The sequence below is a fragment of the Lactuca saligna genome, chromosome 1 (genome assembly GCF_052625555.1).
Source record: "Lactuca saligna cultivar CGN05327 chromosome 1, ASM5262555v1, whole genome shotgun sequence".
Taxonomy (NCBI): Eukaryota; Viridiplantae; Streptophyta; class Magnoliopsida; order Asterales; family Asteraceae; genus Lactuca; species Lactuca saligna.
The window spans coordinates 138,941,485-138,953,224 of NC_136417.1; positions in this window are offsets into that span (position 1 = coordinate 138,941,485).

Genomic DNA, 11,740 nt, shown 5'->3' on the forward strand with positions numbered 1-11,740 from the left:
ATATCGTAACATAACATATCATAGCATGTATGGGTATCTTGGGGAAAACATACTTGAGCTCGGCTGATTGCACGCATCACACACTTTGTTCTTCTCAAAGTTCCTTTCTCTTTTCAGATTCCTTTCAAATTCCTTTTTATAAAGTGGTTTTACTTTTGAAAATTTTCATACCAAGCCCTTAGTTTGAGTTCAGACACACCCGAGAGTATGTCCGAATCCCTTAAACCAAGGCTCTGATACCAACTTGTAACATCCCAAAAATACAGGCCAAAAATTTCATTTTTAAATACGTCATCGTAAAACCAACAGTGTAATAAAACATTGGTAATATCATGTCATGTCAAAACCAAAGTAGAAATAATCAAACGTGTTATCATAAAATAATATCAGAGTGTAATCCCAAAGATCTCATGTGTGGAAAACCATAGTGTGATGCGCTTCGATCAAGGCGGCTCCTTTCCTTTAAACACGAAGTACCTGAAACCAAAACTGAAAACTGTAAGCACGAAGCTTAGTGAGTTCCCCCATCATACCACATACCATATAATCACATAACATACATATATTGTCAGGCATTGCTGGGGTGCCCGACCTACCCAATACGGCCTTTCTAGGGTACCGACCTACCCGTGTCAAGCCATTATGGGGTGCTAACTACCCACGTCAAGCCATTCTGGGGTGCTGAGTACCCATGTCTAGCCATTCTGGGGCGCTGACTACCCTTCGGTCCTAACAACCGAACCTCGGGGACTATTTCACCCCTACTACTACTATCACATATAACATAACATAAACATATTATCATACATATCTGGGATGTATGAACTACCCTTCGGTCATAACAACCGAACCTCGGGGACTAGTCCCCTCCTACTACCTCTATCGTATATAACATAACAAGCCAGCATGCAACATATCATCACATACTGTCAGACGTATCTGGGGTGTCTGACTACCCTTCGGTCCTAACAACCGAACTCTACTACTGTCACATACAACATATCATGCTAACATATAACATATCAGGTAGTAGCAAACCTAGATGATATCACAAAGACAATCATCTATCATACATCTCCTATTGGTGGGCCGACATTGTGGCCTTAGACCCACTGCTACTGGAAGGTAACTCACCTCACACTGCTGAAGTCCCGAAGACACAATCCCACACTTGCTGAAGTCCCGCAGACTCAACCCTAGCTGCTGGATGACAGATTTCCAAACTATCAACACCAAAATAACACCCAAGTAATAATTGGGTCCCAACACATAACCATAAATACATACTTGGATAATTACTACATTACCCTAAGATTGGCTTTATTCAAGCCCAAGGCCCAAACCATAGGCCCAAAGAGAACTAGGAATCAAAGCCCAGCATTTGACCCAATTTTCTAAATTGAGCCCAGGCGTATATGTGGTCTTATGACCCAATAGAATACAACCACTAAGGCCAAACTATGGTCCATCTATGGCCTAATTTTCCAAATTGGGCCCAACCCCTTACATGGGACTTACCCTTGGCCCATTAAATTATTTTAGCCCATATAACTATTCTTGGATGGCCCATTAATAATCCAATCATTAAGGCCCAATAGAAAGGCCCAACAATAAACCCAAGTGAAGTTAGGGTTTCACATAAAATGCCGATTAGGGTTAAGTTTCCTACTTAACCCATTAAGGAATTATTCCTCTAAGGACTTAATCCATTAAGTCCATCATTCTTCAAAATAAGTCGTATGGTGTGATTGGGCTTAATCACACAATTCCATTCCAATGGCCCAAATGTGGATCTCGATAAGTCCAAGCCCATAATCCCAAATTAGAGTTTTCACATGAAATGATGATTAAGGTTCAGTGTTTCTTTCTTAACCAATTAAGGACTTAATCCATTATGTCCATTATGCCTTACGCTAGTTTGCCAATGATTATTAATTATTATTTCAGATTTAATAATTATTTCTCGTGTGTGTCCCAAGCAATTTCCACAAATTAGGGTTTTCTTGGCATTATGGCTTTTCTAACCCAAATATTAGTCCATTTATCAATTTGTTGGGCTTTTAGGTCCATTAAGGCTTTATTGGGCCTATCAAGCCCAGTAGAATGTCATCAAGCCCATTTGGGTTTTATTGGGCCCATTAGGCTGATAAGGCCCATTAGGGTTTCAAGCATCCCCAATCGAGTCAACTCACAAGACAAGCACACCGCCACCCGACATGGTAGCCGGTGGCGGTAGGAGGCAGCAGCCACCACCCTACGGTGGTGGTTTTAGTTTCTTTTCATTATTCCAATTGGTAATTACACTTTGCAATGCTAAATCTCAAATAAACACACACACACACACTATTACAATCACATATAGACAACAACCTAATGGCGGCCAGCGGCGGCATATGGTGGTTATACTCGATTTTCCGGCCAAACAAACACCATACACAACACACATACATGCTTCAAATTGCGAGATGCACCCCAGCCACCCACCTGGTGGCTCACAGCGGCGACAACAACAGCTTTTGGGACAGCAGGCACCACCTCACGGTGGTGGTGGTGATCACTTTTGTTTCTCAGTCAAGTAGACACGCAAACCACACGGATCTTGAAGCAGATTCATGCCCCCACTTCCTTTTGCTCGGACACATAAACCCAACACCCACCTATGGTGGGTGGCGATGGCAACAACACAGAAAACAGGCGGCATATTGCGATAACACCCACCATGGCCGGTTGCCATGGTGGTTCTCCATGACCCAACTCGACAGGACTTCCCCCACAGCGCACCCACGTCGCACACGAGCCTTGAACTAAACCATCACTCACCGGTGATAACAGGAAATGCCATGAGTCCCTCCACCCACAAGGCGGCCGACGACAAGATGAATAGAAGAAGAAGAACAATAGCAGCGATTTAGAACAATTACAACGGCTGTGGCGGTTGATTGGTAACCTCATCAACTATGGTGGCACCGGAGGAAAGCGAGATTACGACCTCGTTGATCATTACACCCACCGGCAGTGACAGTTGAGGTTGCTTGGCAGTTGGCTCGTGACTCCGACCATGGCTACGAGGCAGTCGATCGGTCTTTGGCATGCTTCGGGTTCGTCGGCACTCGTTAGGAGGGGAAACATCTCTGGTGGCACACCATTCGGTCGACGGGAGGTGTAGCGGCGCCGGCGCCGGCTAAGGGGTCGTAAGGATGGCGGCTGGTGAAGAAACGATTAGGTTTAGGGTTCAAGAATGAGTGACAGGTTTATATACCCGGTCCCCTTAGGTACTTTCTATAATACCATCTTTAGTCCCTCCATTCACTTTTCTTTCAAAATAAACCCCCCATAGTTACCATTTAAACCCTGAACTCGAAAACCCCTTTCAAATTAAGTCCCATCTTTTACCAAACAATCCCCATCTTCTAAAATCTTTACAATTAGCTCCTCAAGACCATCCTTTCATACATAATTATTTATTTTAGAACTACCAGTTATTCATTAATTTATTTATTTAAGTAATAAATAAACGGGTGTTACATCATACCCTTATATTTTTATGTCTTCTAAAGTTTTAAGGGGGGGGGGGGGGGGAATACAAGTTAATACACCAAGAACATAACTTAATTCATCAACAACTTTCATCGGAAAAGTTTAACTCCATTCACAGATTGTTTTGGGTAACTTAAAGATTTTAGTTTTCAAAAATGTATTAGATGCAAATATTTCAGGTTTATACCTTTCAAATTACTACTTGCACATGTCCATACGATTTTTCTACAATTTATGGCATTTTTTACAAAACTGCCTATCACTGTAGCTATGAATTTGGACCAGTCTGTGAATATGGACATTTACACACAAGTTAGAGACATCTAAAAATCATAATAAAATTTATGAACAAACTAGACACATTTGCTAAACTCTTAGAGTTTACGGGTTCAGTTTTTGACTTCATATAATTTTTCTGTGATTTTTCCAAAACAGTGCAGAAATGTTAACAACAAGTTAACAACTTACAACTTTCATCACATTTTGTAAATGTTAAGCAAAGTGTTAATCTTTGATATTTTCATATTTTACATGTGTTTTCCGTTGTGGTATAATTATATAATAGAAAATACTTACTGATTGGTAAGAGTCATTTGTCATTACAAATAATATAAGATAAGGCATGATAAACATAGTTATGTTTTTGCTATACATCGACGCACATAAAATGGGGTTCATTTGCATTACAAACGTTTTGGATAAACTATAATAGGTATAGTTTATGTTTCATATACATTAAAAATAGTTATGTTAAACTATAATAGGTATAGTTTATATTTCAATTACATTTCAAACTCATTACGAAAAGGGGTTTTCAGTTCACGTGAATCTGTTAATGAATAAATTTGAGAGACATTTGCTTCGCATTACATCCAAAGTAACAAAATCAAAAGTCCTTTAAATTGTAACTAGAGTCTATTGTAGGGAGAATGTGATAGTTGTGTATGGATCTATATTGGGTCTGACAAATCCACACCTGAGTTGCATGCAACAGCTAGACCGGCAGGTCTGGGGTGACAGGTGTCATTTAACTTGTGACGCCTGAAGAACGTCGTATTACGAGGCTGTCTGAGTCATAGTATGATTATAATAACTCACATGGGGGTATTAACAAAACATAAGATTTACGGGTTTTACTTATAAATTTAATGAGCTTATTTCGATTAAAACTTGCATAAATTTCTTTAAGTATGGTAAAATACTTGTACACTTCGGTCTTGACTTTTAAGACTACAATGCACTACTTAAGGAAAATATTGGATTTTTTTCTCAAACAAACATCATTTTTACAAGAAGAGGATTTTAGTATCACTTTCAAAAGCTTATGAACTCACTAACTTAATTGTTAACACTTTTTCAAAACTACTTGTATTCTCAAGGAATAAATAAACAAGTAATCGGCCACTTTTGAGGTGGAACGCTAAGGAGTGAAACATTTCATTTCTTTTTGTTAACATAATGTAATTGTAACATCCCAGAATAGCAAGAGTAGAGTTGAAGGGCTAAAAGTGTAAATCTTGAAGAGCGACTCGGCGAGTCCATGGATGGACTCGGCGAGTAGAGTTGCGACTTTGGTTGTGTGTCAAGCGACCTACTCGGTGAGTCCAAAGATGGACTCGGCGAGTAGGTGCTGGGCGAAGGAAACCCTAAATCCGGGGAATGAGCCCTATATAAAGACCATTATGTTTCCTCCACGGCCTCCTTGATCCCCCCTTGAGTCCCAGAAACCCTAATTTCGTGGAGGAACCCCATTGTTGAGCAAATTGGAGCTTGGAGAGGTGCTTGTTGAAGAAATCTTGAAGGAGAAGAGGATTGGATCAAAGGGATTTGCTTGGATTCGAGTTTCATTGTTGTTGGGGGCATTCTTTGGAGGTAATATTTCGTTCTTGGGCTGTGTTCTCTTAGATTCTCATTTTGGGGTTGTGTGGGAAGCTTAGTTGTGTGGCATCTTGAGTTTGAAGGATGGATCTGAGGTTGCTACCTCAGATCTGGAGTGGAGAAGATCTTAAGAGCATTAAAGCCCCTGTTCTTGTGTTGTTAATGGAGCTATCATGTCCCAAACCTTAGTTCTAAGGTGAATAAGGCCTAGATCTCTTTGGATTCACGTAAAGTTTGCCACTTTACGTGATGGATGGATTGTAGGAGGTTGGATCTATGTTTTGGATCAATTGCATGGCCTGGAGTGCTTCTGAATTGATTCAGACCGGTGATACTCGGCGAGTCACATGGGTGGACTCGACGAGTTGCTTGAAGATGGCCTAGAACTCGGCGAGTTGGAAGAACAACTCGGCGAGTAGGTTGAAGATAGCCTTAGACTCGGCGAGTCTGTTCTTGGACTCGGCTAGTCTTGTAGAAGAGTCCCAATATTTCCTGGTTGAGTCGAGAAACGGTGAGTCAAGGGATGACTCGGTGAGTTGGGTGCGAGTGGACTCAGAGTTGTTGGACTCGATGAGTCTTGGGGTGACTCGGCGAGTTGGGTCGCTGATTGAGGGAAGTTCTGAGCATAGGGACTCGGCGAGTCATCGGGTTAACTCGGCGAGTAGGGTCAGTCAGGGGTTGACTTTGACTTTATCCAAGGTTGACCAGTTATCTTCCAGGGGTATTTTGGTAATTAAGGGTATTTATTGAATTGATTGTTTCGGTGTTCAGTGGAGGAGTTCGTGTCAGGGTTGGAGCAGCGGGATCTTATCCTTTCAGCCGGCAGTTTCGAGGTGAGTTATCCTCACTATATCAACAGGGTCTAAGGCACCAAGGCTGGCCCTTATCGGATTGAGATCCGGGTAGTTGTTATTATTTTGTTGTTGTGATATGCTTGCATCCTGAGAGTTAGGACGGTATATGTTAGAGACCTGATTGAGATCGGTATCCTGAGAGATAGGGAGATGCTATGCTAATGACTTGTTAGGTCGGTATCTTGCTTAGAGTATGTTATGCTATGTGATCTGCTAGATCGGCTTGTTTGAATGTGATCTGTTATATGATTATATGTTTATGTGTACATGGTTGTTTGGACTGGAGATGGGTTGAGGCGGTCCTGCTTTGTGCTGTAGGCCAAGATACTCGGGGCGGACCGGTTGTTCCAAAGGCCCAGCGAGCGGTCCGGATATGTTGTAGGCGCCACGCGGGCGAACCAGATGTGCCGAGGCTCGGAGAGTGGACCAGGCCGACTGAAGGCCCGATGTGGGCGGACCAGTCATACTGTAGACTCAGAGAGTGGACCAGGTGAGTTGAAGGCCCAGTGCGGGCGGACCAACCACACTGTAGACTCGAAGGACATGACTAGACCTGGAGGATGGATCCGGTGGACTGAAGGTCCGATACGGTGGACCAGTCACACAGTAGACCCGATATGCATGGTTGTTCTATGTTCTGTTCTGTTATGTATGTTTTATATGTTTTGGACCGGAAGGTCGTAGCCTAGAAGGGCGTATATGTGGTTGCTATTTTGGGGGTATCTCACTAAGCTTTCGGGCTTACAGTTGTGGTTTAATGTTTTTCAGGTTCTTCAGAAGACTATGGCAAGGCGAAGGCGTGATCGTACCGCTCCTCATGATTTTGTAGCAATGTGATTCTGGGAATACTCTAAATGATTTGTATTGAAAACCTTTTGTAAACAGTTTAATGAAATCGGGTTGTTTTTGAAAAATTTAAATTGGTTGTGTTTTTCGATCGTTACAAGTTGGTATCAGAGCCTTGGTTTGAGTGAATTGGAGGAATACTTTTGTGACTCCCGTCTCAAATCGAGGAGGGTTTTCAAAAGAGAATTTAAAATGGTTATCAAAATAAGTAAAGGAGGACGTGGAGGTACGATCAGTCGGAGCCAGTAAGTAACCCCAAAATACCATACATGATATTTGTTTTATTTAGCTTTGATAGAACAGCATGCTAGAGTTAGGCTAGCGACCTTCAGGATTTCTCGATGTGTTGCCTGATTTATGATGCCTGCTAGCCTAGGATTTTCTTGTGAGAGATTTCTAGTGTTCCTCTAGTTGTGAGGATAGAGTGTTGTTATGTATATTTGTCTCTAGGGTGTTGTGGAAGTACTTCATACAAATATGGGTAGGTGTGGAAGGTAGTATGGGCCCGTACTACTGAAAGCACACGACCCATACGCGTATTAGGGAAACCATGACCTCTAGGGTTGGGTTGAGATTTGGTTCCCGGGATAGTGGGAGGTGTCTGAGATTTTTTTGGTGGTTTATTTTCAATATGGAGATTTCAGGGCACGCTGGGAGTGGATCCGGTTTAGGATCAGGAGCAGGAAAGGGAGTTCCGGGTGGGTCTGTACAGCCCGAGGTTGTCAGTCAGATGAGTACGCACGAGTTGGATGCGAGGATTCGTGAGATCCTGCATGATGAGGTTGATGCATTGTTTCGGGCTGAGTTGCCGGAGTTGTTTGGGTCGATCAAGACCGCCATGGTGGAGTAATTTGATGAGCGTTATGCGGCTCTCACGGAGACGGCTGCCGCGGCGGCTACAGCAGCTGTAGCAACGGCAGGGGGAGGAGCTAGTAGAGGTTTTCAGTATTGGGACTTCGATAATACGAAGCCTCCCACCTTTGATGGAGTTCAGGATCCGATCGTTGCTATGAGATGGTTATCAGATGTGGAGGGATGTTTCTACACGTGTTCATGCCCTACTGATCAGAGGGTGAGGTGCACTCTGAACCTGTTAAGGCTCGGGGCAAAGGATTGGTGGAGATTAACCACGGGGTCATACACGGATGTACAGAGGGCTACGATTTCATGGGATCATTTCAAAGGGATGTTCAGTACTCGTTATGTTCCGCAGGTCGAGAGGGAGAGGTTGGCTCAGGAGTTCCTCGAGCTGAAGCAGGATTCGGAGTCGGTGACGGAAATCACCAGGATGTTTACTGAGAGGGCGATGTTTTGCCCTGAGTTCGCTTCGGAGCAGGCTCAGATGTCCCGATATCTAAGTATGCTAAAGAGAGACATCAGGCAGTTTGTGTTTGCGCAGAGGTGCGAGACATTGTTAGAGTTGCAGGAGGCCGCCAGGCGGCGTGAGTTAGAGATTGAGTTGCATATGCTTGAGCTGAGGCAAGCTCCGGTTCAGTCGCAGCTAGCGACGAAGCGGTCTAAGACCGTTGATTTCAGGATGGAAGAGCAGAGTAGCCACGTCTGTAGAAAGTGTGGAAGGGGTTACGCCGGAGTCTGTCGGTCCGGTGGTGCATGCCACAAGTGCGGGAAGGATGGGCATTATGCGAGGGATTGTCGGCAATCAGTGACGGTTCGGGATTTGAGGATATGTTATCATTGTCATCAGGTTGGACACTTGAGGGTCAACTGTCCACAGCTTGCTGCAGGACCGGTGTGGGCTCCAGCACCGGCCACGTTGAGGATCACCGGTGGAGGTCAGGATGGAGCGGAGCCCCCAAGGGCTTAGGGTCATGCTTTTCGGTTTGCTGTTGCAGGTATGTTTCTTTCCTGTTGTCTTGATTATTTATGATTATTGTGGAGTATCGTCTATCTGCTAGTCTCGTTGGATGGTTATAGAATCGCGTTTCGGGTTTTCGTGTGGCATCTGTTGTTCCTTAGGGGTTTGGTGAGTGGTGTTCGGGATTTTGTTTTGGTATCCTTTGTTCCGTAAAGGATCGATATGGTTATGGATCAGTTCTTAGAGCTATCGATAATTGTCTTTGTGAGGGTTAGTGGCGGATGCGGCGTTGGTTTGAAGGTCGGGTAGCTTCTGCAGTCTGAGGAATGGAAAGCTAAATATTGGGTTCCTTTCGAGCGGGTTGTTCAGTATGGAAATTTGTTTTATGAAAGTTGTTAACGCTGTTGAGGAACTAAGTGCGCGTAAATGTTGTTTTTCTCTGCATTGTTGTTTTGGGAGATCGGTGATGGCGACCGGTGGTTAACTGTCAGTGTCTTAAGTGGGGGAGAATTGGAAATTCTCCGGATGGTCGTTAGGCCTGAGAGGTTAGTTAGCTGCTTGGGAATTCAGCGGTATTTCGATCAGCCGAGAGCAGGCTCGTATAAGTGGGTAGCAGGCGTGCAGGGCGGAATACAGACCCAGGGCATTTGATTGTGGAAGGCCTGGGAGCTGGCCGGGATCGGGTATGTATGATGGAGTTAGAGTTCGGAACCCCTAGAGGGCTAGAACGGTATGCACGAGAGGACTCCCCGAAGAGATAGCTCGGAATGATGAATTCTAGTTGAGCGGTCCGGATAGACTGAAGGCCTGTAGACGTACCAGTCAGGCCGAAGGCTCGGAGGACGGTCCAGCCAGACTGAAGGCACTGTGAGCGGTCCAGATTGGCTGAAGGTTCTGAGAGTGGTCCAGATTAGCTGAAGGCCTGGTGAGGCGGTCCAGTCATGCTGAAGACTCTGCGAGTACTGTTGGATCGGTTCGAGGTTATGGATTGCGTATGTTGTCGTGTGATTGCATTGGAAGGTTTGGCCCCGGGTAGTGATCTTGACCAGTGAAGAAAGTGCATGGGCTTAAGAGTCCCTGCGATGAGAGTCAAAGTAGTGGTGTCGAATGGATATCGGGTGCGCTTTAAAGTGGTAGTGTAGCGTGGGATGAGCACCATAGTACCTGTCATGGTGACAGGGCAAGCGAGTGGTTTCCTTGGTAAGGAAAGAGGGAGGAATGAAATTCCGAAAGGGAGTGTGAATTCACGGAAGTGAAAGCGGCAGTGTAGAGTCATGATTGGAGTGGTCCGGCGGTGGTTTTTGAGTAGCATGTTTGCGGCAGTGGAATAAAAGCTCATCCGACTTGAGATGTCTGCTCAGGGCGCGGAGGGAATTCCGCAGGCGTAGAGCCAAGGGGAGGGGGTTCGGAAGGGATGCAGGGAGAGAGTCTTGGACGCTCAGTGAGATTCTGATCAGGGTTTTGGGTATGTATTGGTGGTTCATCCTGGAGGGATGTTTGAGGATATCATCAGTGTATCGGGTTTTCCAAACCTGAGGGTGCTAGGGCTAGTTCAGCATGTGTGTGTGATTACAAGAGGAGAACTCGTGGGAGTTGCTCCGGGATTGAAGGATGGGACTTTCTATCGTCATGAAATGGATAGAGTGGGATTCGGATCGGGGATCTGATGGTTCATGATTTTCTAGCCATCGGTTGTGAGTGTGACTATCGGAGGGTACAGCCGGTGCCCGGTTTGAGATGGTGGTTAGGACACCGTAAGAAAAGAGAGAGTGAGTTGAGTTTCGTGGGGTATGCTTTGAGGGACCTGGTCCGGTTAAAGCCAGGTGGCGCGTCGTGGGAGTATTTTGGAGTTGATTTGCCGTAAGCTTCGAGGACGAAGTCTAATTTAAGTGGGGGAGAATTGTAACATCCCGGAATAGCAAGAGTAGAATTGAAGGGCTAAAAGTGTAAATCTTGAAGGGCGACTCGGCGAGTCCATGGATGGACTCGGCGAGTAGAGTCGCGACTTTGGTTGTGTGTCAAGCGACCTACTCGGCGAGTAGGTGCTGGGCGAAGAAAACCCTAAATCCGGGGAATGAGCCCCTATATAAAGACCATTATGTTTCCTCCACAGCCTCCTTGATCCCCCTTTGAGTCCCAGAAACCCTAATTTCGTGGAGGAACCCCATTGTTGAGCAAATTGGAGCTTGGAGAGGTGCTTGTTGAAGAAATCTTGAAGGAGAAGAGGCTTGGATCAAAGGGCTTTGCTTGGATTCGAGTTTCATTGTTGTTGGGGGCATTCTTTGGAGGTAATATTTCGTTCTTGGGCTGTGTTCTCTTAGATTCTCATTTTGGGGTTGTGTGGGAAGCTTAGTTGTGTGGCATCTTGAGTTTGAAGGATGGATCTGAGGTTGCTACCTCAGATCTGGAGTGGAGAAGATCTTAAGAGCATTAAAGCCCCTGTTCTTGTGTTGTTAATGGAGCTATCATGTCCCAAACCTTAGTTCTAAGGTGAATAAGGCCTAGATCTCTTTGGATTCACGTAAAGTTTGCCACTTTACGTGATGGATGGATTGTAGGAGGTTGGCTCTATGTTTTGGATCAATTGCATGGCCTGGAGTGCTTCTGAATTGATTCAGACGGGTGATACTCGGCGAGTCACATGGGTGGACTCGACGAGTTGCTTGAAGATGGCCTGGAACTCGGCGAGTTGGAAGAACAACTCGGCGAGTAGGTTGAAGATAGCCTTAGACTCAGCGAGTCTGTTCTTGGACTCGGCGAGTCTTGTCGAAGAGTCCCAATATTTCCTGGTTGAGTCGAGAAACGGTGA